This window comes from Triticum dicoccoides, chromosome 4A (assembly GCF_002162155.2).
Source record: "Triticum dicoccoides isolate Atlit2015 ecotype Zavitan chromosome 4A, WEW_v2.0, whole genome shotgun sequence".
Taxonomy (NCBI): domain Eukaryota; kingdom Viridiplantae; phylum Streptophyta; class Magnoliopsida; order Poales; family Poaceae; genus Triticum; species Triticum dicoccoides.
The window spans coordinates 342,521,014-342,527,995 of NC_041386.1; positions in this window are offsets into that span (position 1 = coordinate 342,521,014).

A 6,982-nucleotide genomic window follows, 5' to 3' on the forward strand; every position below is an offset into this window, starting at 1 on the left:
CATGCATCAGAGTGTGTGCATCATGTTTAAAATTTCCATTTAACTTGAAATGGGGATTGTGAAACCCTCAGAATCATTCCTGAAAATGATCCAAATAAAAATTTCTCCAAAAGGGTCCAAGAAAATGCTCATGTTGCTCTCTGAAAATATTGGACAGAGATAAAAATCAAACCAATATTTTTAAGAGCTCATAGGTATTTATTTTGGGCATTTGGAATTAATGCATAAATATTTGCATTGGAAATATATTAATTATATATATTAATATATGTTCAAATATTATGCCAATTATAAAGGAGCTCTGGAATAATATATCTAGCTCCTCCAAAAATTGGCATAAGTTAAATAAATGATTTAATATATTATTTAAATCAAAACAAATGTCAGAAATTAGAAAACAGAAAAATAAATAACAGGAGGAGCTTACCTGGGCTCCTCCCTATGCAGCCCAGCCAGCTGGCCGGCCCAGCCAGCAGGCGGCCCAGCCCGCCTCCCTCCTCTGTCGTCTTCGTCCTCGACAGAGGGAGGGGTGTGTGGCCGGCGCGCGCGCGCGCCACCGCGCCACGCCACCTGCTCGACTGCCTGCCTGCCCTCCCCTCCTCGCTCGATGCCCCGGACGATGCCACGCCTCCCCCCTGCTCTCTCTCACTCTCCCTCAGTTCCTCCCTCCTCTCCCTCGCTCTCTCTCTCACACGGCCGAACACCACCCTCGCCGCCGTTCGCCATAGCAGCCGTCACCGGCCACCCCTCGCTCCCCCGACTAGCCCAGAGGCTCCGCTTCGACCCCCTCTTCCTCCCCACCGATCCACGGGTCTCCGGAAGCCCTGCATCACCGCCTACGTCGCCGTTCCCCTCCTCGGCCACCGGAGGTCATCGCCGTCGATTCGCTGCACTCCGGCCGTCCCCGAGCCCGCTAACCATCCCTGCAGCTCCGCGGTGAGCCACTGACTCGATTCCCCCTCGCCCCGTCGTCCCTAGCCTCCTGTAGCTGCCGCCCCCTTGAGCTCCGAAGCTCGACGCCGCCGGCGATGTCGCCGTCGTGGCCACGGTCACCGTAGCGCCCAACCGAGCACACCCACGCCCTCACCGCACCACGTAGAAGCCGTAGGTGCCAACCCCGCATCCCCGCAGCCGTTGTAGCCTCGACCCGAGCTCAACCGAGCTCCGGCAGCCGCCACGGTCGTCGCCGTCGTCGGTACAGGCCACCCCAGGCACGGCCACCACCACCGTTCGACGCGCGGGAGCAAGAGCTCTCCAACGAGCCCAAGCACGGCCTCGCCCGTGCCCTGTAGCGCGATCCCGCATCGCGCCGCCGTCTCGGGCCTCGCCGGCGTCATGTCGCCGGTGGGTTTGACCCACCTTGACCACGGCAGGAACCCCCCTGTGTCCCTGACAGGTGGGCCCAGCCCTATAGCTAATTAGGATTAGCACTAACCGAATCAGTTAAACTAACTACCCCCCCCTGACACTGACAGTGGGCCCCAGCGCCACTAACCCCTAATTAGGATTAAATTAACCCTGTTTAACCCCCCTGTCACTGACGTGTGGACCCCAGACGTCAGGTTTGACCTCAGCTAGCCGCAGTTGACCACTGACGTCATGCTGACGTCATGCTGGCGCAATATTTATATTTCTGGATTTAAATTAAATCAGGAAATTCCAGAATATTATTTAAACTTCAAAAATTCATAACTTTTATTCTGTAACTCCAAATTGGACAAATTATATATGAAAAATGATCAGAAAAATCCAATCTATCCATCTGTACCATTTTCATGCATGATCAAACAAGTTAAATTGATGTTTCAAGCAGAACTAGGAAAAAACACTTTAAAGGGCCATGTTTGAGTTTGAAATTTGCTCAAACCCTTCTGGTCTTAGTTGCATTAGCCCAACACACTCATATTGCTATGTTTCATGCATGCATCATATTGTTGCACATTGTTTGGTGATGGTTGTGTATCGGTGTTCTTTGCGGCAGGTTCTGCCTCCGAGGAGTACCGTGATTACCCTAACGAAGAACCGTATCAGTGCATCGAACCATCAGGCAAGCAACCAACCATTTGATCATATCGATACAATCCCATGTTCTCGCTCCTGCTCTCTTTTACTGCATTAAGACAACGCGTTTCAAACTGCTGTGTGCTACGGTAGTTGAACCCATTTCCTCTGCATGACCTGTCATTGCCACAGTAACTAGATGAAACCCACTAGCATGTGTAGGAGTTGTTTGAGCCATATGTATGTGTTGTTCCTACCTTGCTATGCCTGCTATGCTTAGAGTCGTGCCAGGTCTGGTTCATCTGGGTGATGGGCTAGAGTGAAATGTTTATGTCGGTAATGAGAGTGGTGTGGTGAACACGATTTGGTAAAGGTATCGATGAGAGGCCATGTAGGAGTACATGGTGGGTTGTTTCATTGAAGCCGACCTTAAGCACTGAGATCTGTATGTGTGATTTAAGAATCAGCTACTACCATGCATTGGGCCCGAAACCAATGGACCCTCTCGGCTTCTTATTCACCCTAGTTCTCCGTCCAGGAGTTGCAAGTAGTTTCTGGTGTTTGTAGCCTACTGGAGGCCGTGGACAGCGCTGACCGTAGGGGTGGGCTGTGACGCGGTAGGTACGTGGCCGGGTGTACCGAATACCCGTTAGGTATCTCGGGAACCCTGTTCACATCGTTCGGGGCCGTATGGGAAACCTCGGCCGGACTCCCTGCGGATGGAACCTGGATAGGCGATAAACCTGGACTGGAGGCTTAGGTGATTAGGTAGGTCGTGGCCGACACCCACGTTGGGCTTCCGCTTGAAGGTTGTCGAGTACATGTCGTGTAAACGACGGTAAGTGGTTACAGCGTGTATGAAGAAGTACACCCCTGCAGGGTTAACATGATCTATTCGAATAGCCGCGTCCGCGGTAAAGGACTACTTGGTTGCCTATACAGTTCATAGACAAGTAAATGGAAACTACTAAAAGCCTCAAGATAAGTGTGAGTGCCGAGGATGGATCTTCCGTAGGAAGACGGAGGTGGATCCTCGGTAGTGTATTGAAGTGGTGAGTAGTGGACTCGTGTGCGCAAAACCATTTCAAGTTGGAGTATCGTAGGATAGCCTAGCCAAGAGTCAAAGCTGGCTTGCTGCAATAACTCCACCAACCCTTCTTGATAATATGCATGTATGTAGGATCTGATGTAAGTCTTGCTGAGTACCTTTGTACTCATGTTGCTATAATCTACATTTTTACATAAGACGCTGCAACCCCTTCTGATGGGTTCTATGTAGACGTTGACATCAACGAGTAGGCTAAAGGCCCAGGTGGTGACCCTGAGCTTGTGAAGGACCACGTAGTATAGCTAGGCTTTCCAAGCCTCTTTTATTTTACTAGTTGTCTGTACTCAGACAAGTTACTTCCGCTGCTGGTTTGTATGACTGTATGACTTGAATGCTGGGTCGTGTGACCCGTATCTTTGTGTATGCTATGTATGGCTCCCTGAGCCTTAAATAAAGTACTTGTGTCATAGAGTCATGTTGTGATGCTTCGTTGTATTTGCACATATCGAGCATATTGTGTGTATGATTGAAATGCTTGGTATGTGTGGGATCTGACTATCTAGTTGTTTATCTTTAGTAGCCTCTCTTACCGGGAAATGTCTCCTAGTGTTACCGCTGAGCCATGGTAGCTTGCTACTGCTCTGGAACACTTAGGCTGGCCGGCATGTGTCCTTCTTCGTTCCTGTGTCTGTCCCTTCGGGGAAATGTCACGCTTTGAGTACCGGAGTCCTGTTAGCCCGCTACAGCCCGGTTTACCGGAGTCCTGCTAGCCCAGTGCTACAGCCCGAACCCACTTGCTGATGACCGACACGTTCGAAGCTGGGTCATGGATGCATGTCCCTGTAAGTCTGTGCCACTTTGGGTTTACGACTAGTCATGTCAGCCCGGGCTCTTTATCATATGGATGCTAGCGACACTATCATATACGTGAGCCAAAATGCGCAAACGGTCCCGGGCAAAGGTAAGGCGACACCCGTGGGAATACCGTGCGTGAGGCCGCAAAGTGATATGAGGTGTTACCGGCTAGATCGATGTGACATCGAGTCGGGGTCCTGACACACATGCTCCCAACTAAAGAGCAAGATATCCCCACTCCGGAGCCCGGTGAGAGGGTTGTGTTCCTCCCTCGTTTTCTCCGCGGACTAGGGTTTCCCCTTCACCCCTTTGTTCGAGGCCTCATGTTCTATTATGGGCTAGATTTCCGTGATCCAGCCCCAAACTCCATCCTCCACATCTCGGCATTCATCATTGTGTGTGAAGCATTCCTCCGCATCCCCCACACTTCGGCCTGTGGCTTAAGGCTTTCAACGTGAAGCCAAAGGTGGTCGACAGAGAGCACGTGGATTGCGGTGGTGCCATGGTGAGAAAGCTCCCCAACGTCACCTGGCCTGGAGGGGCTTTCGTGGAACCGTCAAGATGTACCAGTAGAAGTGCTTCTACATCACCGAACCTTGCAGCACCAAGTGGGCGGCCGCTCCTGCTTTCAGATCCGGACCCCCGTTGTGGCTCGCATCATGGACCAACAAGGTTCTGGATTGGGGATCATCTGACGAGGTGTTGAGGCTGCAAAAGTGCATAAAAATTATCATGGAGAAGGGTACTAGCCTCACTGACGTGATCCATGTGATGCTCATACGCCGAACCCTTTCCTGCCAACGCCGATCTCTCCGCATGTGGGAGTTCAATCTGGAAGGCTCGCGGACCCTGCAGTGATTCTTTGGCACAATGCATGAAGCAATCTAGAAGCTGCTCTTCAAGACTCAAAAGTCACGGCCACGAACGTCCGAACACATCGGCCTTGACTGCAATCATCTGGCTTCCCCGATAAGTGCCATATGTCCGAACACAACTCAGTTCCTCAATCAAAAAAGGGGTGTACTGAGACTTTCGCCGTATAACAGGGCTGGACAAAGAAGGCAGAGAGAATCAGGTGTTCGGCTCCCCTCCCCGAAAAGCCAGCTGATCCTATGTGAATGAAGATGCTGCTTTCGGCGCCCTGTCAGGCGCCGGATAAAAAGACCAACAAAAAGAGCAAGGAGGCCAAAGGTGGCCTCCGTCGAAAGGGTACTTCGGACATAGTGTCCGGAGAGACCGAAACACATTCCTCCCATGAGGAAGGTGAGGATAAAGAAGAGGAGGAGGGGGCAGAGAACAATTCTCCCCCTAAGGGGAGAAGGAAGAAAAGGGCGACATCTATAGATCCAGAAGCAGAGGGTGCCCTTCATACGTCCACTCTTTATGACTATAATTTAACATGTTACATGGTGTAGTCTGGCCAGCGATCTCCCCCAACAATCATTAGAAGGGAATTCTTTGTTCCCGAAGATGATGGAGAGCGAGTTGTCCTCGCGAGTCTCCCCGCCTATCACCACGGACGACACTGAAGTGTTGTCCCGAAGGGCCCCTCAGGGCCACATGGCGGTACAGGAGGCCGCCGAAGCAACGCCAAAGGGTAATGCCCTGGCCGCCGATAACACGGGGGAGCGGTACCCACGAGGACTGATGGCGGGGGCCTTGACCAGTCCGGCCCCCAGCTGGACACTATTTCGGAAACCCAAGTGGCTCCAAAATCAAATAGGCGACCCCCGCATAAGAGGAGGGAGTGCGGACTTCCGCGGCAACCTCCATTAATCCGGAGGAGCCGAACACACTGATGGAGGAACTGCAACGTCCTTCCATCGTTGAGGAGCACCACACCCTGATGGGTGTAGTGATTGAGAAGGTTCAGTCCGCCAAGTGCGGGCTGAACAAGGCCGTCTCAAGCCTACTAACAGGCTTCGAGGTATGCGGTGTAATATACCTGACTGCTTTTCATATGTAAAAGATGAGTGTGCATAGGTAGTTGCACCTAAGACTTTGGTCGTTCTCTGAAAAAGAGAGAATAGAGGATCGGTAATATTCGCAGGAGATAATGTACTATTATATCATAAAATGCAGGCTTCGCTGCTAGCGGCAACTGCCCAGGCCTCCGAAGTATCATAGCTCAAACGTAAGCTGGAGCTGGTTGACAAGGATCTCGTCCGTATCAACAAGAAATTTGATGAAGCCCAATGGATGCTTCGGAATATTTCGTTCATGTTGTATTAATATGCGGATCTTGAGTGAAAGATCATGCACTGCTATGTGTATGATTGCAGGCAGTGCTGCTGCGGTCGAGGCCCTTAGGGGTGAGCTTACCAGGTCAAGGAGCATGCAAGGGTAAACAAAGCGGCCGCTGATAAAGCGGCTGAGGAGCGGGTGCCTGAAGTGGAGCAGGCGCTCAAGGACGCTGCCAATAAGTGTGAGTCCCTAGAGGAAAACAATAAAGCCCAGGCGACCGGCCTTTCCAAGGCCCTTAAAGAGGCCGAGGAAGCATGGGCCAAATCCTGAGTGGTGCGCGAAGAGATCAAGCAGGGTAGACAGATATCGGCTGGTAAGCCTTTTACTTTTATAGAGTAAATTCGGCAATCAGAAGTATATCTTGCTCACTCGACTGTGGGTTGCTCCAGATGCCTTTGCGGATCTTCCAAAGAGTACTGCCGATGCTGCGCAGTTCTTCCGGGGCCAGGAGGGGCATACGACGGAGAAACTATTCTGGTCGCAGTTTGCAGTGTAGGAGCGTGCAATGCTGCTGAATGACCAGATGGAGCAGTGGTCCGAGTTGCATGGGATGTCCGGACTGGCCATGAGGGAAGTCATAGTCTGGCTATGGCCAGTCGAACCCGTCCCCAGCAGCTATTTTGGCCTGGTGCAGCGACTTGTTTATGCGCTGCCCCGTATTGACGTGGTCAAGCGGTCGTCGTGTAAGGAAGGTGCACGGATAGGTTTTGCTCGTGTCAAGATGCACTGGGCGATAATGAAGGACACCATCCTGGCGATTGAGGGTTTGCCCAGAGGCAAGGATCATCGCACGCGAGAGTGTTATTTTGAAGACGACCTAGAGGGTGCCCGCTT